Source organism: Pseudorca crassidens, chromosome 16 (genome assembly GCF_039906515.1).
Source record: "Pseudorca crassidens isolate mPseCra1 chromosome 16, mPseCra1.hap1, whole genome shotgun sequence".
In the NCBI taxonomy this organism is placed as follows: domain Eukaryota; kingdom Metazoa; phylum Chordata; class Mammalia; order Artiodactyla; family Delphinidae; genus Pseudorca; species Pseudorca crassidens.
The window spans coordinates 20,688,922-20,714,360 of NC_090311.1; the positions used below are offsets into that span (position 1 = coordinate 20,688,922).

Here is a 25,439-nt window from a genome sequence, read left to right on the forward strand (position 1 = left end):
CCAATGGCTTTTCCCCCTGCCCCAACTTGCCTTCTCAGTTCATCCTTAGAAAATCCACATTTTTCTTCTAACAAGAATATCATCACATGCCCAGGGAAGTCCGAAGAACTTCGGAGATGGGTCAGAGTAAATGACTGTACTTTTCTTAAACTTGAGGCCACTCGCATTTATCTTTGCCTCTAAGAAAGAGAAACAGAGAGGGAACCGTAGTAGGGGAAAAGTACCTTGGAAGGAAACATGGTTTCTCCTATTTTCTAGATAGCTTTAATTGCCTTTAAATAATTATAAAAGTAATTGATGTTTAGTTTAAACAGTTTGGAAACTAAATAACAAAAGCACATAGAAGAAAATAAAAATCATAACCTCCTCACACAAAGGTCAACACCTTGTGCTGTAAATGTTTCTGGTTTTATATATATGCATATCAAATAATGTACAATTGTATGATATGAAATGATATATAATAATACATATACTCTCCAGCTAGCTAACATGTTTAGAGAAAAAAGAATATAACTTAAATTATCAATAGGAATTAATATAGTGATTACTTTGAATTCCATTGAAAGAATGTTGTACTGTAAGATACATATACACACATGTACATGTGTACATCTTTTAAGACTTTATTTTTTTAGATCAGTTTTAGGTTTACCACAAAATTGAGAGGGAGATACAGAGACTTCTCATATACCACCAGCCCACATGCATAGCCTCGCCCATTATCAACATCACTCACAGGAATGGTACATTTTTTACCAAGGATAGACCTACAGTCACACGTCATAATTACCTGAAGTTCATAGCTTACCTTAGGATTCACTTTTGGTGTTGTACATTCTATGGGTTTGGGTAAATGTATAGTGGCCTACAGCCATCTTATAATATCACAGTGTTTTTCACTGCCCTCAGAATCCTCTGTGCTCTGCCCATTCATTTCTCCCCCTGCCTCTAGCCAGCAAATATTCATCTTTTTACTGTCTCCATAGCTTTGCCCTTTCCAGAATGTCATATAGTTGGAATCATAGTATATAGCCTTTTCAGATTGCCTTCTTTCATTTAATAATATGCATTTAAGTTTCCTCCATGTCTTTCCTTTTTTTTTTTTAATTGAAATAAAGAAGTTTATTACACACGTCCTGGAAGAGGCACGTAGCACAACACCAATATCTTTGAATCAACCCTTTGCTGATAGCTTAAAAGTTTGTATGCCCAGGGTGATGCCAGAGTTAGATCCAGGATGGGCAAGAAGCAGGAAAATGAGGATTATGAGAGGAGAAATAGGAAAGGAAACCCTGTGCTTTCATCTCACAAGAGTTCCTAAAAGGAAGATCAATTTTCAGAAAAGAATGCATATGAAAAATAGAGGATCTGGAAATTGTCATGTGTTTTCATAGCTTGATAACTCATTTCTTTATAGCACTGAGTACTATTGCTTCCAATATGTATGTATCTTTAGGGAAAAATTCAACAGTGATACTTTTTTCTAACAGAACATGTTAATAATAAATGTGGGCATTTAAATTAACATATATCATTAGTGAAAACTAGTATTAAATGTATTTGCTTTTCATATATTTTGGATATTAATCTATTAATTTATAATATTTATTTCCTTATTGATAGTAGGAACTCTTTGTGTATTTAGTACAGTAACTCTTTTCTTTCATATATATTTCAAATTATTTTTACCTGATTATTTTAACTTTTGTGTTGGTAAAAGGCATTCTTTCTATTTGCTTATGTATCTGTTTTAGGGGTAGAAAGTGATAGGATCATTCTTTCTAAAATCAACATTTACAACATGAAAATTCAAAATTCATCCGCCCACATCACTATCTTATTACAGAATGCATTCCCATAGAATAGAATTGGTGTTTGATTGTTTTTACCCTTCCATCAGGCATACCTGTTTCACAGTTTAAAGTTCTCTCTGCGCAACATGTAAAGAGGTTGATGTTCTTGCATGCCAAACAGTAAATCTACAGGAAAACTGCCCATAACATCTCTTTCAAGGTGCTTAGTAAGATAGGCTTTGAAGAAATAGAAAATTTGACCTATATTGATTCTATGTCCTTTGAGAAACAGGCAGCTTAGGCTCGATTAATGAGTATTTCCCATCTCATTTATGTCCCAAATCCCTGAAATTGACATCTGAAAATTCCTGTGTATTGTTCCAAAGTAAATTATGTTGAGTGCCTTCTCTGGTTGTAGTATCTCTTTGCCTCCAAAAGGCCAAGTGCTATATTCCTAGCCGTGTAGACAACAGCTAGTTTGGGAAGAAGCAAAAGAAACAAAATCAAAACAAAGCAAATCAAACCAAAAAAATTGAAATATGATAAATATGCTCTGAATCTTAGACCATAGCTACACTGAAATATTTTTGAGATGGTTTTTCTTGCATCCATGGACTCCCAAAGGACCTTTTTGTTTTGTTTTGTTTTTATATTTAAAATAGAGTAACAGTATCAGTATGAGTTAACCAATAGGAGACTGGAGATTTTGTGTCCTTATTCTAAGATTAAAATTGCATGCTCTTTTTCATGAATTTATAATCGGACATCTACACTGATATCTACAATTAAAGAATCTCAGAAATATAAGGGATCTTATAGATATGTTAATGGAGTGTTTTCTATAAAAGGATATACATTAAAATCATCTGGGAATTTTTTTTTTTTTAAATACACATGTCAGGCTTATTTCCTAGAACAGGAATTGGTAAAAAAAAAAAAAAAACTCTGTAAAGGGACAGATAAAAAATATTATAGGTTTTGTAGTTCACTCAGTCTTCATAGCAATGACTCACCTCGCTATTCTAGCCAAAAAGTAGCCATAGATAATGCCTAAACAAATAGGTGTAGCTGTGGTCCAATAAAACTTTATTTATAAAAACAGATAGTTGTCCAGATTTGGCCCAGGGCTGTAGTTTGCTGACCTCTGCTCTATAAGCTCAGTTTGATGTGTTAGCGACTTAACCGGCGATAGAAAAACAATAGCATTTGTCTTCAGAGGAGGATTGCAGAAATTAGTTTCTCTGATATATCACCCACAATGTCTCGAATAAATTTTAAAAATACTGGACATGAGAAGGAAACAGAAAATACCAGCCACAGTGAAGAGGAATAATACTTTAAAGTAAGAGATTCACAATTGCTCAAATGTTGAAATTAGCAAAGCCTTTAAAATAAGGCTTTGATAAGTTAGTTAAAAGTACACTGAAAATGATGATTATATAGGTAAAAATATTAGGAGTTTAGGGGAGATAATGAAACATAAAAGAGAATCAGGTTTAATAAGAACTAAAGAATACAGTAGTTGAAATAAATAATAAACATGAAGACCAGACAATAGAGAACCAAGTGGGTCTTGGGTAAAAGGGAAGCAGGTATTCCCAGCAGAGGAGACAACTTAAGCAAACTCATGGCAGCATTAAAAAGAAATGCATGTCATGAAAACTGCACAGAGGTGGAGTGACTTGTCCAATATCATGCAAGAACTCAGTGGCAGAGCTCATTTTCAAGTTCAATATTCTTTCCACATCTTCTTCCCTGGTGGTAAGTATCCAGGCTCTGTCTAACACACTGCTTCAAGCTTCTTGATTAGGATACTTGCCTGATTAATTGCCCTCCGAATAGGTGCTCAGAGCAAATTATCATCTTCACTTCATAGTTGCAGCCAAAATTATTTGCCATAATTTGCAAAACAGTTATGATCATGGTAATAACATCATTTGAATAATCAAATGCAATTGAAAGTAAATGTGCAAATTTAGGCTGGACATGAGCTATCGTAATGTGCATTTATGTTTAACATCCTTATGTTTCCCTGGATGCTGTGATGGACTGAGCTCTGCAATTTAGTTGTATAGGCAAATTTTGTTTCAACCATCTCTGTCCCTACGTTTGAAAGGGAGGGGGAACAATCAACTTGCTGTAAACTGATTATAAACAAATTACAATAGGGCTCAGGTAATGAAGGATGGGCAATTATAATTGCATTCAAATTATTATTATTGACAGAGCTATATTGGACTAGTGTTAAGTAGCCATGAAATAAACTGGATTTAACAAAGCACATCTGCCCTTTTGTGCGTTTCATGTAGTCTTGCTTAATACTACAGTATATTGTAAAGTGTGGACGTTTCTATTTTGGCTGCTCTAGAAATTCTCATATTAGTTGAAGACAGTGTCTGCTAAAATTTTTAGCTTTCTATACAGGAAAGGCACAATGTGTTTGGAAGTTGGAAATCCAGGACGTGTATTAAAGAATAATTTGCAGGGCTTACCTGGTGGCGCAGTGGTTGAGAGTCCGCCTGCCGATGCAGGGGACACGGCTTCGTGCCCCGGTCCGGGAGGATCCCACGTGCCGCGGAGCGGCTGGGCCCGTGAGCTATGGCCGCTGAGCCTGCGCATCCGGAGCCTGTGCTCCGCAACAGGAGAGGCCACAGCAGTGAGAGGCCCGCGTACAGCAAAAAAAAAAAAAAAAAAAAAAAAAGAATAATTTGCATATCAAAGACATTGCTTTTATCTGCATCTTGTATTTACTTGAGATAGGTTGGGACTGAGGAGCAGAGTGTGACATGCTATCGTTACAGCTCTCCGAGGTTACCCTGTAGGGGTCACAAGTTTTGGAGACCAACTTACCCTCCCTCCAACTGTAATTGAGCTGAATGTATAAACATATTCCAAATGATCAAGCCAGGGATGGCACCTGCTTCTGTGGCAATTTATACCAATAAATAAGGACTCAAAACCCCCTTTCCAGGCTTTATTGTTCTGTATAGAAAACAATAAATCAAATCCGTCTACATTTCTTTTCCACGCAAGACTTGCTAGACATTTCAAAATAAGCGTACTGCCGTAACTAGTTGGCTGACAAACCACTTTACACAGTGAATATATACAACTTGAGGCTCTTAGAGTAATAACTGTGAATTTGTCTATTGAATTTATTTATATATAATTGCTAAAAGCATTGAGATGGTCTTAGCTAAAGACCATCTATGGGCGTCATAGAGGGGGTGTGTCCCCTGATATACCCAGGCCATCCCTGTGGATGGAAAAGATGGACCCCTCTAGACTTCCCACCCTGTAGATTCTTGATATAAATAACAAAGTGAAACAACCATACATTGCCCACAAATGTGTCCTCATATGCTGTAGTTTCATCAACTTTAGGCAAGTATGATTAACTAGGCAAGTATTTTAACTAACAGGCATGAAATAATAATTGAGGTTTAAATATTTGCATTTCATTTTTCTAGAAGATCCCTCAGAATAATAACATCTTTGTGCTTGGGCTAATTGATAATAAACCCACTGAATTAACCCCTAAGTCCATAGCCAACAGAAATAAAAACCAAAATTAATGATGACTATCAACATATGTTATTATGTACCTGGCACCAGTCTGAGCATCTTGCAAATATAAACGTATTTGTTTTTTATCAATGGCCCTATGACAGAGTTATTACTATTATCCCAATTTTATCGATGAGGAAACTGAAGGTTATATATATTATTCAAGAATTTGGCTGCTCAAGAAAGTGGAGACAAGAGTACCAACAGCAAAATCCATACTCTGAACCAGAGATCTGCAGACTAGACTTGGGGTCAAATCTGGCCCATTTTTGTTTGGCCCGTGAGCTACTTTTAAATAGCCAAAAAGAAAAAAAAAATCAAAGATGTACAATATTTCCTCAGCCATGAAAGTTATGCTAAATTCAAATGTAAATGTCCACAAATAAAGTTTTATTACAGTACAGCTGTGCTCATTATATATTCTCCATGCCTGTTTTCCTACTATAGTGGCAGAGTTGAGTGGTTGTAACAGAGGCTATATGTGGATACAGCGATGCTCAGATGTATTCTCCATGTCTGGTTTCCTGCTGTAGTGACAGAGTTGTAACAGAGACCAGATGTGGTTCTGTCATCACTTTGCCCTGCTGCTTGGTACACTACAACTTGAGCGATGCAGTTATAACTGACAGTGTTTTGGTGCTTCATATATAGCACTCAAATAGGGCATAAAATATCAAGATATTTTATTTATCTTTTTATTACTAGTGCATAATAAACAATGTAAAAATAACAATAAGAAGAAAAAATAATGTGATTTAAAGGCACAATAGTGTGGATTATTTTGTTATTGAATTAGAAGTCAAAGAATTGTATTTATTATGCAATGGCATTATAGCTATTCTAAAAGAATTCATTATACATTGACTTTAGCAAACTAAGCACTCATGACAATATCCCTATTGTGGGATATTGGAAAGCAATGTTTATAAAAATTAGAAAATTTGAAACAATATCTTATCACAGCAGAATTGCTTCACTAAAATAAAAATAAGACCACAACTAAAGTGCCTGAGTGACTCATTTGTTAGCCAAGCAAAGAAAATGTTTACCAATTGTGGGTTAATTACACCATCTTTGATTACAACAGCAAAAGAAATGTGTCCAGAGAGAAACAAAATTGTTAGAAACTATTTGCCTTTCTGTGAAAAAAAAAATTGAAGAGTTGTGGATATTAGGAGCAAATCAGTAGTCAATTAAAAATAAGCTGGGTGATTTTGAGTTGTTCTCCTTGACTATTGATGAGTTAACACATTTTACTTTTTTCCAGGAGTCAATACTGAGTTTGAAGTGATTGAAGAATTAGCCTTTATGAATAGCCTGCATGGAATAACCACAGGTAAGAATATTTTCAAAGAAGTTGAGAAAATACTAGTTCATTAAAACCTGAAGTGAAATCTGCTATGATGTGCTGTAACTCATGGTGGTAAAGGTATGGGTGAAGCATAAAAGGACTCATTTGGACAGATTTACAAAGCTTGTGAAAGTGTAAGTTGTTTAAAGGTATGTTTATTTATTATATTATTCATCAGCACGTACTATGTGGAAAATATTTTAGCCTGTTGAATCTGTAGTACCAATGGTGAACATTATCTGCTCTAGTGGATTTAACATTGTCATTTCATGAATTTTCGTAAGAAATGGGAGTTGAATATCCTAACTTGGCTTTACCACATAGCAGGTTGATGGTTTACCAGTGGTGAAGTTTTATTGTGATTTTTGATGGCAGGACCCAAATTGAATTTTTTTGAATAAGAAGAACTAACCTCAATCATTATTGTTAAACACTGACTGGCTTTAGAAATTAGCTTCTGTTGCAGATGATAATACTTCTTAGTGAATCCATCTAAACTTTCAAGGTGAGATATAGCTTATATACGAAACTTATATTGGTTTAAAGTCATTTCCATAAAAACGAATGTTTGAAATACAAGTAATTTCAACAGACTTATAACCTTCCCATGCTGACAAGAGTTAAAACAGGAAGTAAAATTATCACTATCACACAAATTTTCAGTACACAATCTACAAATTTCTAAGCTTAAACTATAGTTCCAACAGTTTGTTTCAAACCTCACACCAAGTGAAAAAAAATTTCTATATTTCAAAATCAATTTAACCATGAAATTGAGTAGCTTCCACCTAACCTTCAACTGGAAATGATTAATCTGAAATATTATGGCATGTTAAAAGAAAAATATCAAGAGAAAAATCTAGTAGAATTCTGTAGGTGCCTTCCAAGCAAAGCTCAATTTAAATTGAATAAAGAGTGACATCACCAAGATGGCAAAGTAGGAGATGCCAGCCTCTATTCCACAACAAAGATGGACAATTTGACAGTTATTTATGGGAAAAAAACAAACAGCTCTGGAAGAGCACAGGGGTCTACTTAAGAAACTTCAGCAGCATACTAGAACAAAAAACCTGAGAATAACCAGGAAAAATATGAAGGAAGAACAGCTTCATTTTGCCTGCATCATCATCATTCCCCAGGCCAGCACTGCTCAGCGCCGAGAAGAAACTCCCCACCTAGAAAGTGTTCCTCTGACTGGAAAGAGAGAGTGGAGTGAGTGACCAGCTTCCCCACTCTTTTGGGGCACCAAAAGAAGGACCTGCTTTGATTTCACCCCCCCAGAGACCAGCAAATCTCTGATATATAGAGATGGCTAGGAACAAAAAAGAAGAGCAGGGGCTACCGGTATCAGCCATGCAGCAGCAGCAGCTGTGGTTCCCAGTGATGAGCTCTGCAGGAGATCTTAGTAGCTTTTGCCACTGAAGAAACCAATGGTCAGCACAGCCATAGTGGACCCAATGCAGATTTCACCATGCTTTGTCCTAGATGTATTCATGTTCACAAACACCAGCCACCCAGTTCCCTCCCCACTCCCTCCTTGCACCTCGATCAGAGCCAGGGATTCACACAGGCCACCAGCCCAGGCTTCTGTGGCAACATGGGTGCAAGATGCCAGCCTGAAACCTCATGGCTGACTGCCACCACTATGTGCACACTTAGGTCTAGCCTCCCTAGCTGTGCACCTGTATACCACCAGCTTGACCTTTTTCACCAGTCTCTACTGTGGTGTGCACACCCATGGCAAGATCCTTCTACCACGAAGGATAGCATCTAAACTAATCTCTGGTTTAATACTAAAAATATTCTTAATCATGATATATTTGAAAACCATGTTATATTTATAATGCAGTTTCTAAAACAGAAGCACGTGGCATATTCATTTTACAGTACAATAAATTATAGATACAAAAACTCAGGTTAATGCTTTCAAGTTATCACCTTAATGCAAACAAAACTTTCCTTTAAAAAAGATTTTTTTTAATTTTTATTTTGAAAGATAATATTTCTACACATCTTTAGAAGACATAAACATATCTAGGCCATAACATGTCCTGACCAGCATTCAAGCACATTCCGCCTTTACCTATATCATTTCTGTACAGATAAGGCCATTCCTGCTCTTTCTAAAATATGAATGCTTAGTCCATGAGACGATATATCCAGTTACATATTTACTAAATGAAGGAGATATTTTAAAATATGACTTTCACAGCATTGTGAACAACTCCCCACTTTTCTTTCAGCATCTAAAAGAAAATGCTGGCAACATCATTGAATAGTAATTCAAAAGAACATGGTAGGAAGAAAACGTCAGTTACGATGGTTGAATAAGGACTTTCACAACTTCTCTACTTCATAAAATCAAAGAGAACACTGGCAAACATTGTGAATATCAACTTTTTGACAAATCTGGAAATTAATCAAATACTCGCAACAATTCATAAAACACTTAATCCAGAAAAAAAAAAAGCTGTGTCTCAGTAAGAATAACAAGTATTATGGTGTTTTGACTTTCTCTATCCCCATCCTCCACTACCTGACTCAGCGGTACCCTTGAAAACTAATACCTCCATAATTACAGTAAAAAGCAGCAGCTTAAAAGTCCATCGGGCGGAACTGAGTTGAAGCTCCTCTAAAACACTGGGTTGAGGCTTCTACAAAACTCCATTCCTAGAGAAGTGTAATTATTTGACTTACTTAGAATTTCCCCAGAAAACTCCATCTGCAAGAGTGTTCTTTACTTGACCTGATGTAGAGCCCACCTAATGTGAACACCTTTTTCTCCCGGAATAATTGTCAAAAGCAATCAGTGGCAATTGTTTAACGTTGCAGGAGCAACAAAAAAAAACTGACAAAAAAAAGAGAGAGAGAGAGAGAAATCTGAGAAATGAGATGGCCGTAGAAGCTTTGTAAAGTTCTGACATATTCCTGAGAATCTAATAGTCCATGAACATGCAAAGATCTAGGCGCAAGCTCAAGAAATACCTGAGAAGGCCCTAAGTCCTCACCTCTGGCTGACCTTGAAGCTCTGCACAAGCAAGAAGGCAGAGTTGTAAACTGCCTACCTGAGCATTGAAGGTATGTCCCAACGTGAACACAGAGCCCCTTGGCAAATAGTCTGGGGGACTTATTCATTCTAGGCATTTCGGGAAATATCTGGCGATCATTAACTGACACTAAGCTATCTGAGCAGAAACTACAGTGGCCACAGAAGACAAAGTATACAGACTTGACAAAGTTACATCGGCAAAGTCACTAAGCAAATAAACAGTATGAACAAGAATAGAAACAACAATAAACAGCAATAGCAGCTTATGGGAAGGGAGGAAAATCTGATATCCAGAATAGTCACATTTTATTATTTAAAACCTTCAGTTTTCAACAAAACAAGTGTAAGACACACAAAGAAACAAGAAAGTATGGCCCACACACAGGAAAAAATAATCACTAGAAATTGTCCTTAATAAAGCCAAGGTACAGAATTTATTGAAAACAGTATTTGTTGCCCATTCTGATTTTTATCTCAAAAAGTCAGGAATGCAACAGCAAAAGACTTAACTTTCTAAGTATCATTTCTTATTTCCCCAATGCATGTGTTCTCTCTTTCTGTATTTTAAATATATTGAAAGAACTAAAGTAATCCATGCATGATACCCTATAAAAAATATGAGAACTATATATCATTATGGAAAGAATATCAAAAGTTGAAGGCTTTAATACTTCACTTTCAATAATGGGTAACAAAATGAGACAGAAGATCAACAAGGTAATAGGACATATAAAAGACACAATAAACCAACTAGACTGAGTAAATAACTATAGAGCACTGCTATGATCTGAATGCTTCTGTTCCCCCTACATTCATATGCTTAAATTATAAGCCCGAAAGATGAAGGTATTAGGAGTGGGGCCTTTAGGCAATGCTTAAATCTTGAATGTATAACCTTCATGAATGAGATTAGCACTTTATAAAAGAAACCCACAGGGATCCCTAGCACTCCCACCATGTGAGGACACAGCAAGAAGGAGCATGCTGTGAACCAGAAATGAGCTCTCACCAAAATTCAAACATGCTGGAGCCTTGATCTTGGACTTCCTAGCCTCCAGAACTGTGAGCAATAAATTTCTGTTGTTTATAAGCTACCAAGTGTGTGGTGTTTTGTTGTACCTACCTGAAAAAACTGACAAGCACAACAATTTCAGATATATATATTATTTTCAAGTTCACAGGAGTCATTCCTAAGGTAGCCCATATGCTAAAACATAAAAAAGTCTCAGTAGAATTAACTGGATTATAATCATACAAATTATATTCTCTAAGCAAAATGAAATGAAATTAGAAGTCAATAACAGAAGGAATTTTGGAAATTCACATATATGGGAACGTTAAACAAATACTCTTATAATCAATGGATCAAAGAAGATAAATTAGAAAATACTCTTCTATACATGAAAACACAATGTTCCAGAGCTTGTGGAATGCAGCTAACACAGTGCTTACAGGGAAATTTATGATGTAAAAAGATATATTATAGAAGGAAGATCTCAAATTTATAATCTAACATCCCACTGTAAGAAACTAAAATAAAAAGAAGCAGGTACTTTGTTACAGCAGGTCTGAGAAAGTAATACAAATTTTGGTATCAGAAGTGGATATGTTGCTATAAGATATCTCAAAATGTGGCAGTGGAATTGGGTAATGTATTGAGGCTGAAAGACTTTTGAAAAGTGTATTAGAGAAAGCCAACATAGTCTTGAGATTTTTGGTAGAAATATGGAGGTTAATGGTGCTTCTGGTGAGATCTCAGATGGAAATGAGGAATACCTTATTGGAAATTGGAGGAAAGGTGATCCTTGTTATAAGTGGCAGACAACTTGGCTGTACTGTGTTCTAATGTTGGGCAGAAAGTATAACTTTTAAACAATGAACTTTGATATTTAGCTGAGGATATTTCCAAGAAGTGGGCATGGTACAGCCCAATATCTCCTTGCTACTTATAGTAAAATGTGAAAGAAGAGAGGAATTGAGGAAGGGACTATTATGTAAAGAGGAACCAGAACTAAGTGGTTTGGAAAATTCTCAGCCTATCCATATTACGAAAGATACTAAGGCATGCTCTGGAGAGAACACTAAGAATACTACCAGAAAATCTTTTGCTGAAGATATTAATCATGTGCGATTTGACTTTAATCAAACATCTCAGCAGAAGCCAGCATAGAGGTGGTGTGCATCCTTTTGACTTTACATCTATGGGAGACCAGCAAATGTTTTGAGAAGGATATATCAACAGAAACACTGCCAGCTTGGACTGAAGTATACAGGGACAGAACAAAATGCAGGAAGGCTATCAGACTTCCAAAAGTCTACAAGAAGGAAACAGTCGAGAGGATGAAGTCATGTCTGCCTCTGCAGATCCAGAGGGCAGGGCTCCAGTTGTTTCCATGGGCAAAGAGGTAGGGCAACGAACACCTTCACAGCTGAGAGGGCAGTGCCATCTCTGAGTGCTGAAGGGGGGCAATGGGCTGCTACCATAGGCCAGAGCATGGGGCTATTCCTTGGAATCCAGAGAACAGAGCATATACCCAAAGAGAATCATTCTCAGGACTTGAAATCTAATGAAAATTTCCCCTGCTGATTTTCATACTTGTTTGGGACACGTTACTCTTTATTCCTTCCATTTCTTCCTTTCTGAATGTGAATATCTATTCTATCTATGCATGATTCAACATTGCATTTTGGAAACAGATAACTTGTTTTTTAGTCTCATTGGTTCACATATGGAGAGGAATTTTGCTTGAGGATAGATCATACCCAAAGTCTCACCCATACCTCATTTAGATGATGAGACCTTGGACTTTTTGAGTTTATCATAGACTTAGAGTTGATCCTACAATAGGGTGGGGCTTTGGGGAATGTTAGGATGAAGTGAATGTATTTTGTACATGGGAAGGATGTGAATTTTTGGAGACTAGCAGCAAACTACTGGGTTGAACAGTGTCCCTCCCAAAATTCATATCCACCTGGAACCTGTAAATGTGGACTTATTTGGAAACAGGGTCATTGCAGATGTAATCAAAGTTAAGATGTGGTCATAATGGACTAAGATGAGCCCTAAATCCAGTGAACAGTGTCCTTATAAATAGAAGGGGACTTGGATACAGACACACACAGAGGAAGGAAGACCATGTGAAGATGGACATTGGAGTGATGCAGCTACAAGCAGAGGAACACCAAAGATTGCCAGCAACCAACCTCTAGAAGTTAAGAAAAGACAAGTAAGAATGACCCTGCCAACAGCATAATTTTAAACATCTAGCACTCAGAACTGTGAAGATATAAATTTCTGTTGTTTTAATTTACAGAGTTTGTACTACTTCATTACAGAAACCTCTGGAAACTATTAGACAGTCTGTAACCGCCCCCCCAAAAAAGCAAAGCAAAGCAAATTGAATTATTTGTCAAAATCTTCCCAAAAAGAGAAGTCCAGGATTAAATGGATTTATTGATGAGTTCCACAAAATGTTTGAAGGGGAATTAACACTAACCCTTCACAAAGTCTTCCAAAATTGAAGAGGAGAAAATTCTTCCCAACTTATTTTATGAGGCCAGTATCACCTTTGAGCAGACAAAGGTGTTACAAGAAAATACAACTACAGACTCCCTTAGGAATGTAAATTCAAAACTCCTCAATAAAATATGATCAAACCAAATGCAGCCAAATATACAAAGGATTATATACCATAACCAAGTGTTCAGTAGTGCAAGGATGCTCCAACATAAAAAATTAAACAAAAGAATATACTGTATTTATGGAATAAAAGACAAAACACACAATCCTCTCAACTGATGCAGGAAAAAAGTATTTGACAAAATCAAACCCCCTTCTATGTTAAAAGTCCTCAATGAAACTTTGAATAGAAGGAAACTTTCTCAAGCTAATAAAAGGCATTTATGAAAAACCCACAGCTGACATCATCCTTAATGGTGAAAGACTGAAAGCTTTTCTCCTAAGGTCAGATATAACACCAGAATGTCCACTCTATTCAACATCATATTGAAGGTTCTAAGTAGGGCAATTAGGCAGGAAAAATAAAAGTCATCAGACTGAAAAAGGAGAAGTAAAAAAATTTCTCTATTCACAGATAAACGATTTTGTATATAGAAAATCCTAAAAAAACACACACAAAACTCTTAAAGCTGATAAACTACTTCAGCAAGGTTTCATGATATAAGATAGATATTATATAGATAATACAAACATCAGTTGTATTTTTACACACAAACAGTGGTTACAATAGCGTCAAAAAACAATAAAATGCTTAGGAATAAGTTTAACAAACTTGGAAAACTTGTACACTTAAAACTACAAACCATCACTGAAATAAATTCAAGAAGACCTAAATAAATGGAGAAATATATCATGTTCATGAATTGGAAAATTTAATATTAAGATAATGCTACTCCCCATATTGAACTATAAATCCAACACATCCTACATCACAAGCCAGGTTTCTTTTGTGTGTGTGTGGAAATTGACAAGCTGATCCTAAAAATCTTATGTATTTTCAGTAGAACCAGAATATCTACAACTATCTTGAACAAAAAGAGAGCTTAAAATTGAGGAAATAATGTTTTCTAATTTCAAAAATTACTACAAAACAACAATAATTAAGAGTGTGTGGTACTGGCATAAGTATAGACACAGATCAATGAAATAGAATTGAGAGTTCAGAAATAAACCTTTGCATTTAAGGTCAACAGATTGTTGACAAAGATGCCAATATAACTTAATCATAACTTAAGGAAAGAATGATTTCTTCAACAAGTGGAGCTGAGACAACTTGCTATCCATTTGCAAAATACAAAATTGGATCTCAGCCTTATACCATGCACAAAAAGTCATTCAAAATGCATTAAGAACGTAATGTAATTACTAAAAATATAAAATATGGACTTTAATTTTTATGACCATGGATTAGGCAAAGGTTTCTTAGACGTGACACCAAAATGCCCAAGCAAAAAAAAAAAAAAAAAGATATTTATATTGGATTTCGTAAAAAACAAACCATGTGTCCTTCAAATGGTACTATCAAGAATTTTTTAAAAAAAGATAATGGAATAAAATATATGCAAGGGACTACTACCTATACTATGTAAAGAACTCATACAACTCAACAATAAAAAGACTACCCTATTAAATAATGGACAAAGTATTTGAAAACATCAGTTTACCTACAGAAGTTATCCAAATGACCAATAATCACATGAAAGGTGCTCAACATTATTAGTCATTAGGGAAATGCAAATTAAAACTACAAGGTATCACTTTATACCTGCTATCATTGCTGTAATTTAAAAAATGGATAATAACAAACCTAGGACAAGAAGAGCAGAAATTGGAACCCAAATACATTGGTAGTAGGAATTTAAAATAGACCAGTGACTTTGGAAATTGGTTTGGAGTTGCTTCAAAAATATAAACATAAGATTACCATATTTCCCTGCAGTTCCACTCCTGGGTATATAGTCAAAAGAAATGAAATTGTTCACACAAAAACTTGTACATGAGTGTTTATAGAAGCTTTCATTATTCATAAAAGCCAAAACTTGAAACTATCCAAAGGTTCAATAATGAGTAGATAAACAAAATGCTATATATACCAATACAATGGAATACTGTTTAGCCATAAAAATAATGAAATACTGATACATGCTACCACATGGATGAACCTGAATACTTTAAACTAAGTGAAAGAAGCTAGGCACAAAAGGCCAAATATTGTATGGTTCTATTTATTTGAAGTGTCCAGAATAGGGAAACCCATAGTGGCAGAAAGTACATTAGCGATTACCTGAGGTTGAGGTTACAGAAGTATGAAGAGTGACTGCTAATTCACAAAGGGGTTTTTGGGAGGCAATAATAATATTTTGGGAGTACACAGTGTTGGAGCTTGCATAAGTTTGTGCGTACTAAAACCCACTGAATTTTAAAAACTTTTATACTTTAAAATAATGAATTTCATGGTATAGGAATTATATCTCAAAAGTAGCTAAAAATACTATATGATATATAATATTAGGCATGACTTAAGGTAGGCACAGGATAGGAGCCTTCACTGTAAATTACTGAAACCATTTATGTATTTCTTTTGTTCTAATCATTTGACTCTAAAAATTCTGATATCTGTGCCATGATTTCTCTGAGGTGATTCTTTTTTTCTTGTGATTTCACTATCATTTCTTCACTTTCTTTTTCTCCCATTGAAACATTGGTAATAAATTCAGTTTTTAGAAGTTCATTTCTATTAAAGTCTATTGAATGTTTAGAAATTTATGTATGAAACTGTGTGGCAGATATTTTACCAGGAACTAGGGATAAAACATTGAAAGATAAACAAACATATTCCCTGCCACCGCTGAGTTTTGGGCCTAGATAAGGATTGGCACAAATTATGTCAGTAAACAAAGCCAGCGTAATATTTTTGAAGACCATATATTACACAGGATTGAAACAAGTAGAAGTAATCTTGACTAGAGTGTAATAATACGTTTTCCTTTATTTATCTCTTATTATATGCCTGTTAGCCACCATATTCAACTGAGATGTCAATTTCTAAAGAAATAGTCCATTTAAAATCAATACTCAGTTGATCCTTGACAGTCAACCACCTGTACTAGATTTCAGAACTTCAGAGATATTAAATTTGTGGTAAAAATAATGAAAAAAAATGGGGAAAAAGTTTTTGGTAGATGTTCAAACAGTTGATCTTAGTTGAAAGTATGATACAAACACTGATGGTTAATAAATTTATTCAGCTGTAGTTTAAACATCTAGGGATGGTTTGGTGACCAGATCCATTTTCACCTGGGGTAATCAATTTCACTCAGTTTCCAGACTCTGCTCTGGGTCACACATGACATTACTAGAACATCGCTCCTGCTCTAAAACCTTACATATATGTGTAAAATATACGTACACATATATATAATCCTACATACATAAATCATGTATGATTTATATATATATAATTTATTTAAATACACATGTAGTTATCTATATATATAGAGAGAAACAGAGACAGAGACAGAGATAAAGAGAAAGGGAGAGAGAAATAATGTAATTTTAAAATTCTAAGCCAATAGCATAATTATTACATAGAATAAGTAGGTACGTGGCCGTTTCCTTAACATCTAGGGTATTTTAATGACCATGAGATCTCACTGTTTCATAATATAGGATTATATGATATTCTTATATGTGATAAAGCATTGGAAATAAGAATCTTATCAAATTTGTGCATTTAATCTTCTATTCATGGGTTACAAAACAAATATTTGAACTATCATTTGTTTATGAGCATTATTCAGTACCAAGGGCATTCTAATGAAGACTCTGAGCCTATTACTTTTAATTATACTCTTTCTAATTAAACCCAATAAATCATCTCCTGAGGAAGTACAGACAGTCCTCAATCTAGGATGGTTTGATTTATGAGGCAATATGTATTCAGTAGAAACTGCACTTCAAATTTTGAACTTTGATCTTTTCCCAGGCTAGCGGTATGCCATAGGATACCCTCTTTCATGATACTCTGTTGGCATGCTGGGCAGCCCCAGCACGTGGCAGCTGCCAGTCAGCCACAAGATCATCAGGGTAAACAACCAATATACTTACAACCATTCTGCACCCATACAACCATTCTGTTTGTCACTTTCAGTAAAGTAGTCAATAAATTACATGAAGTATTTAACAATTTATTATAAAATAGTCTCTGTGTTAGATGATGTTGCCGAACTACAGGCTAATGTAAGTGTTCTGAGCAAATTTAAGGTAGGCAAGGCTAAGCTATGATGTTTGGTAGGTTAGGCATTAAATGCATTTGCCAATTGTAACATTTTCAGTTTACCATGAGTAACCCTACCGTAAGTCAAGAAAGATTTGTAGTTTAATTTTTTGCTAGATCCACCATACTAAAGAATCCAAATAAAACTCGTTAGTGATGACTCCAAACAAAACACATTGTCCTTTTTCATAGTTGAAATCCACTATAATCTTCATATCTAACAAATTCTCTTCCACTGGGCTTTCCAATGACTGTCCCTAAATTGCCATTGATCTTTTTGTCTTCCCTGAGTTCCTCAAATTTTCTGTATCTCATGGATGGGACAGTCTGTCTTCAATAACATCATCCTACCTTTGCTGGACTGTACCTTCCTTACAGGCAGAAATCATTTTGCCATTCATCCCTAAATCTTTAAATATTTAAGTCCCTGACCTTCAATATGAATCCTAGTTCTCTGAGTTGGCCTCAATAATGCAGTAAATTGTCTCCTCTAAGGCTTTCTTTTTATCACAGTTTTAATAACTGTTATGTCAAGAAGTAACCTTGAAACTGTTTGAAAAGAAACTACTTTGGGGGAATGTGCTAGAGGTAGGTGGATGTTCCCCTTGATGTCCTCCAAGATGCCTCTGGAATAAACGGAGGCATAGAGATTAAGCAACTCCTCTGAGTATGCAAAGCAAGGAAATAGGGAAGCAAAAATTCTGACCTCGGTTGGTCAGAATCTAGAGTTCAAACTTTTAACTTCTAAGTAATCTATCCTTAATAATAGGGTGTGGAGAGCATTTTTAAATCCTGTTCATTGTCTCTGCCATTAGATAGAGTTCTGATTCCTAGTAACTATGATATCTTCAACCAAATTAGTACATAATTTCATTTTTCCACTTTTTTATTGAGCTGAATACATCAAAACTTCTCAGTCATTCACACATTTTCAATAAAGAAAACACTTATGTGCAAAGTGAGGAAAATGACTCTCAGACTACATGGCTATTCATCTCTAGCTGGGTTGCTTTTTAATACAGCTGTTTTTAAAACAGCCCTTTATATTTAAAAAAAAATCCTTTTCTTTCCCCTGAAGCCAAGTCTAGAGGACTTTTTTTTTTTTTTTGGAAGGAGTGTGACTCAACACTTCACACCTTCTTCTTTATAAGAGAAATGCATGAGACAGGGTTAGTGACCACTATCTCTGTGTGTGAGAATAATTCCTTGCTTGACCAAAATTTGGTCAGGGTCCTCAACCTTCTCCTAGGCCCATCTGTGCATTTCTTTGTAAATCTAGTTTTAGCAAAACCCCTGCTAAGTCATTTTAATTAGAACCCCCGACCCTTGATATCTGATTACCCTCGATAGCTGATCAGGTTCCTCACTCTCTGCTGTCCTCCAGATGATGTTCGATTCCTCTGGCCTGTCTTCAGCAAGAATCTGGTTAGGTCGGTTTAGCCAGAACTCTCCTTACCCCTAACGTTTTCTCTTAATAATTTTCCATCCACTGACTGCCACCGTGTTCCCTGGCTATAAATTCCCACTTGTCCACACTGTATTTTTAGTTGAGCCCAGTCTTTCTCCCCCACCGCAAAATCTCATTGCAGTGGTCCCTATACCTCTCCCAACGGTCCTGAATCAAGTCTGCCTTACCATGTTGAGCAAGTGTCATTGAATATTTTTTTTTTTCTTTAACACATGCCAAGGGTTAGTTCTGGGAATTTCAGCAAGAGTCATTATTGCTTGCAGGAAAGAGAGAAGGGAACCCAGTGATCCTCTCAGCATGGAGGGTCCAGCCCTTGGGTCAAGTCCCCAGGAGTCCCCTGCAGTTCTGCCAACTCATGCATTTCATGGGTGGCATTAAGTCTCTTCAGTGGAGACCAGGTGTACAGGGGAAACTGGGACAGTGAACAGTAGGAAACCAGAAATAAACTTCATATATCATAGCTTACAATATTGAGATTATTAAACAACAATAATTCTAATAATAGCAGGCAACATAAATATGCCAAATGTCTCCTCCAGAACTAATTAAAAATAATGAGCAATTACTAAATAACACAGCTCTCCCAAAAGACTGTAGTATTCTGGGAATAGTAATAAGTATCAACAACTTTCAGAGAGAGGTGACCTAAGTCGGAGAAAAGAAATACATCTCAGAATCTTATTTTATAAGCTACAAGAGGAGGAATAAGATGAAAGAAAAATTAGTTTATTGGTTCAAATAATTTTTCATTTTACAGATACAAGAGAAATATGAGACCCAGATCTGTCAAAATTCTAAAGAAATGCTATGTAAATTTCCTATCTTATTAAGAATCTTATTAGAAAGCAAAAAAACCCAGATAAAATGTAATTGAGTTTGTGAGCCACTGTAGGGATTCTGAACTTGCAAATAGGTCAATTGCCAAGGAAAATTATACATGAAAGAAAAATCTAGAAGATTACTATCTAATAAGTCAAGTGAGAAAACTTTGCATGTAATATCTTTATGTTTATCCCACACCCCCTGTGGATACTGAATTATTCAATTTTATTCTTTAAAGACATTTTCTTGTTTTGATTTCTGTGTTAGCAGAGATCAAAAATCCACTAGCGAAATAAACATTACAATGTATTTTGGCCTCATATATTATGATAATTCCAGCAGTCAAACAGCTGATGTCAGGAGATTTGAGAAGATGGCGGAAGAGTAAGATGCGGAGATCGCCTTCCTCCCCACAGATACATCAGAAATACATCTACATGTGGAACTGCTCCTATAGAACACCTACTGAACGCTGGCAGAAGACCTCAGACCTCCCAAAAGGCAAGAAACTCCCCACATACCTAGGTAGGGCAAAAGAAAAAAGAATAAACAGAGACAAGAGAATAGGGACAGGATCTGCACCAGTGGGAGGGAGCTGTGAAGGAGGAAAGGTTTCCACACACTAGGAAGCCCCTTCGTGGGCGGAGACTGCGGGTGGCGGAGCGGAGAGCTTCGGAGCCACAGAGGAGAGCGCAGCAACAGGGGTGCAGAGGGCAAAGCGGAGAGATTCCCGCACAGAGGATCAGGGCCGACCAGCACTCACCAGCCCGAGAGGCTTGTCTGCTCACCCGCCGGGCGGGCAGGGCTGAGAGCTGAGGCTCGGGCTTCGGAGATCGGGTCGCAGGGAGAGGATTGGGGTTGGCTGTGTGAACACAGCCTGCAGGGGGTTAGTGCACCACGGCTAGCCGGGAGGGAGTCCGGGAAAAAGTGTGGACCTGCCGAAGAGGCAAGAGACTTTTCCTTGCCTCTGTTTGCTGGTGCGCAAGGAGAGGGGATTAAGAGCACTGCTTAAAGGAGCTCCGGAGACGGGTCGCAAGCCCCGGCTATCAGCGCAGACTCCAGAGACGGGCATGAGACGGTAAGGCTGCTGCTGCCGCCACCAAGAAGCCTGTGTTCGAGCACAGGTCACTATCCACACCGCCCCTCCCGGGAGCCTGTGCAGCCCGCCACTGCCAGGGTCCCGGGATCCAGGGACAACGTCCCCGGGAGAATGCACAGCGCGCCTCAGGTTGGTGCAATGTCACGCCGGCCTCTGCCGCTGCTGGCTCACCCCTCACTTTGTACCCCTCCCTCCCCCTGGCCTGAGTGAGCCAGAGCCCCTGAAGCAGCTGCTCCTTTAACCCCGTCCTGTCTGAGCGAAGAACAGACACCCTCAGGTGACCTACACGCAGAGGCTGGGCCAAATCCAAAGCTGAGCCCCGGGAGCTGTGCGAACAAAGAAGAGAAAGGGAAATCTCTCCCAGCAGCCTCAGAAGCAGCGGATCAAAGCTCCACAATCAACTTTATGTACCCTGCATCTGTGGAATACCTGAATAGACAACGAATCATCCCAAATTGAGGAGGTGGACTTTGGGAGCAAGATATATTATTTTTTCACCTTTTCCTCTTTTTGTGAGTGTGTATGTGTATGCTTCTGTGTGAGATTTTGTCTGTATAGCTTTGCTTTCACCATTTGTCCTAGGGTTCTGTCCGTCCGTGGTTTTTTTTTTCTTTCTTTTCTTTTTTACTTTTTAAAATTTTTTTCTTAATAATTATTTTTTATTTTTTCTTACTTTATTTTATTTTCTCCCCTTCCTTCCTTCCTTCCTTCCTTCCTTCCTTCCTTTCTTTCTTTCTTTCTCTCTCTCCCTCTCTATCTCTTTCTCTCTCTCTTTCTTTCTTTCTTTCTTTCTTTCTTTCTTTCTTTCTTTCTTTCTTTCTTTCTTTCTTTCTTTCTTTCTTTCTATTTTTTCTCCCTTTTATTCTGAGCTGTGTGGATGAAAGGCTTTTGGTGCTGCAGCCAGGAGTCAGTGCTGTGCCTCTGAGATGGGAGAGCCAACTTCAGGACACTGGTCCACAAGAAACCTCCAGCTCCACGTAATATCAAATGGCGAAAATCTCCCAGAGATCTCCATCTCAAACCCAAGACCCAGCTTCACTCAACACCCAGCAAGCTACAGTGATGGACACCCTACGCCAGACAACTAGCAGGACAGGAACACAGCCCAATCCATTAGTAGAGACGCTGCCTAATATCATAATAAGGCCACAGACACGCCAAAACACACCACCAGATGTGGACCTGCCCACCAGAAAGACAAGATCCAGCCTCATCCACCAGAACACGGGCACTAGTCCCCTCCACCTGGAAGCCTACGCAACCCACTGAACCAACCTTAGCCACTGGGGACAGACACCAAACACAATGGGAACTATGAACCTGCAGCCTGCAAAAAGGAGACCCCAAACACAGTAAGTTAAGGAAAATGAGAAGACAGAAAAACACACAGCAGATGAAGGAGCAAGATAAAAACCCACCAGACCTAACAAACAAAGAGGAAATAGGCAGTCTACCTGAAAAAGAATTCAGAATGATGATAGTAAAGGTGATCCAAAATCTTGGAAATAGAATACAGAAAATGCAAGAAACATTTAACAAGGACCTAGAAGAACTAAAGAGGAAACAAGCAATGATGAACAACACAATAAATGAAATTAAAAATCCTCTAGAAGGGATCAATAGCAGAATAACTGAGGCAGAAGAACAGATGAGTGACCTGGAAAATAAAATAGTGGAAATAAATACTGCAGAGCAGAATAAAGAAAAAAGAATGAAAAGAACTGAGGAAAGAAGGACACTACATAATGATCAAGGGATCGACCCAAGAAGTAGATATAACAATTGTAAATATTTATGCACCCAACATAGGAGCACCTCAATACATAAGGCAAATACTAACAGCCATAAAAGGGGAAATCGACAGTAACACAATCATAGTACGGGACTTTAACACCCCACTTTCACCAATGGACAGATGATTCAAAATGAAAATAAATAAGGAAACTCAAGCTTTAAATGATACATTAAACAGGATGGACTTAATTGACATTTATAGGACAATCCATCCAAAAACAACAGAATACACATTTTTTGAAGTCCTCATGGAACATTCTCCAGGATAGATCATATCTTGGGTCACAAATCAAGTCTTGGTAAATTTAAGAAAATTGAAATTGTATCAAGTATCTTTTCTGACCACAATGCTGTGAGACTAGGTATCAGTTACAGGAAAAGATCTGTAAAAAATACAAACACACGGCTTCCCTGGTGGCACAGTGTTTGAGAGTCTGCCTGCTGATGCAGAGGACACAGGTTCGTGCCCCGGTCCAGGAAGATCCCACATGCCTCAGAGTGGCTGGTCCTGTGAGCCATGGCCGCTGAGCCTGCGCATCCGGAGCCTGTACTCCACAAAGGGAGAGGCCACAAGAGTGAGAGGCCCACGTACTGCAAAAAACAAAAACAAAAACAAACAAAAAAAACACATGGAGGCTAAACAATACACTACTTAACTACTTAATAAAGAAGTGATCACTGAAGAAATAAAAAAATACCTAGAAACAAATGACAATGGAGAGACGATGACCCAAAATCTATGGGATGCAGCAAAAGAAGTTCTAAGAGGGAAGTTTATAGCAATACAACCCTACCTTAAGAAACAGGAAACATCTCAAATAAACAACCTAACATTGCACCTAAAGCAATTAGAGAAAGAAGAATAAAAAACCCCCAAAGTTAGCAGAAGAAAAGAAATCATAAAAATCAGATCAGAAATAAATGAAAAAGAAATGAAGGAAATGATAGCAAAGATCAATAAAACTAAAAGCTGGTTCTTTGAGAAGATAAAACAAAATTGATAAACCATTAGCCAGACTCATCAAGAAAAAAAGGGAGAAGACTCAAATCAATAGAATTAGAAATGAAAAAGGAGAAGTAACAAGTGACACTGCAGAAATACAAAGGATCATGAGAGATTACTACAAGCAACTCTATGCCAATAAAATGGACAACCTGGATGAAATGGACAAATTCTTAGAAATGCACAACTTGTCGAGACAGAACCAGGAAGAAATAGAAAATATGAACAGACCAATCACAAGCACTGAAATTGAAGCTGTGATTAAAAATCTTCCAACAAACAAAAGCCCAGGACAGATGGCTTCAAAGGCGAATTCTATCAAACATTTCGGGTAGAGCTAACACCTATCCTTCTCAAACTCTTCCAAAATATAGCAGAGGGAGGAACACACCCAAACTCATTCTACGAGGCCACCATCACCCTGATACCAAAACCAGACAAAGATGTCACAAAGAAAGAAAACTACAGGCCAATATCACTGATGAACATAGATGCAAAAATCCTCAACAAAATAATAGCAAACAGAATCCAACAGCACATTAAAAGGATCATACACCGTGATCAAGTGGAGTTTATTCCAGGAATGCAAGGATTCTTCAATATACGCCAATCAATCAATGTGATACACCATATTAACAAATTGAAGGAGAAAAACCATATAGTCATCTCAATAGATGCAGAGAAAGCTTTTGACAAAATTCAACACCCACTTATGAGAAAAATCCTCCAGAAACTAGGCATAGAGGGAACTTTCCTCAACATAATAAAGGCCATATATGACAAACCCACAGCCAACATCGTCCTCAATGGTGAAAAACTGAAAGCATTTCCACCAAGATCAGGAACAAGACAAGGTTGCCCACTCTCACCACTGTTATTCAACATAGTTTTGGAAGTTTTAGCCACAGCAATCAGAGAAGAAAAAGAAATAAAAGGAATCCAAATCGGAAAAGAAGAAGTAAATCTGTCACTGTTTGCAGATGACATGATACTATACATAGAGGATCCTAAAGATGGTACCAGAAAACTACTAGAGCTAATCAATGAATTTGGTAAAGTAGCAGGATACAAAATTAATGCACAGAAATCTCTGGCATTCCTATACACTAATGATGAAAACTCTGAAAGTGAAATTAAGAAAACACTCCCATTTACCATTGCAACAAAAAGAATAAAATATCTAGGAATAAACCCACCTAAGGAGACAAAAGACCTGTATGCAGATAATTATAAGACACTGAAGAAAGAAATTAAAGATGATACAAATAGATAGAGATATACCATGTTCTTGGATTGGAAGAATCAACATTGTGAAAATCACTCTACTACCCAAAGCAATCTACAGATTCAATGCAATTCCTATCAAACTACCACTGGCATTTTTCACAGAACTAGAATGAAAAGTTTCACAATTTGTATGGAAGCACAAAAGACCCCGAATAGCCAAAGCAATCTTGAGAACGAAAAATGGAGCTGGAAGAATCAGGCTCCCTGACTTCAGACTATACTACAAAGCTACAGTAATCAAGACAGTATGGTACTGGCACAAAAACAGAAATGTAGATCAATGGAACAGGATAGAAAGCCCAGAGGTAAACCCATGCACATATGGTCACCTTATCTTTGATAAAGAAGACAAGAATATACAGTGGAGAAAAGACACCCTCTTCAATAAGTGGTGCTGGGAAAGCTGG

The 25,439-nt window shown here is 37.0% G+C and overlaps 1 long non-coding RNA gene across 1 annotated transcript in view; it reads left to right on the forward strand.

The window, feature by feature from the left end:
- Window positions 1-22,196, forward strand: part of LOC137208407 (uncharacterized) — a 135,333-nt gene extending 113,137 nt beyond the window's left edge. Inside the window, exons 3-4 of the long non-coding RNA XR_010935622.1 lie at window positions 6,631-6,699; window positions 20,189-22,196. This is a non-coding gene — a long non-coding RNA (uncharacterized lncRNA). The remainder of the gene's footprint in view (window positions 1-6,630; window positions 6,700-20,188) is intronic.
- Window positions 22,197-25,439: the final 3,243 nt, after the last annotated feature.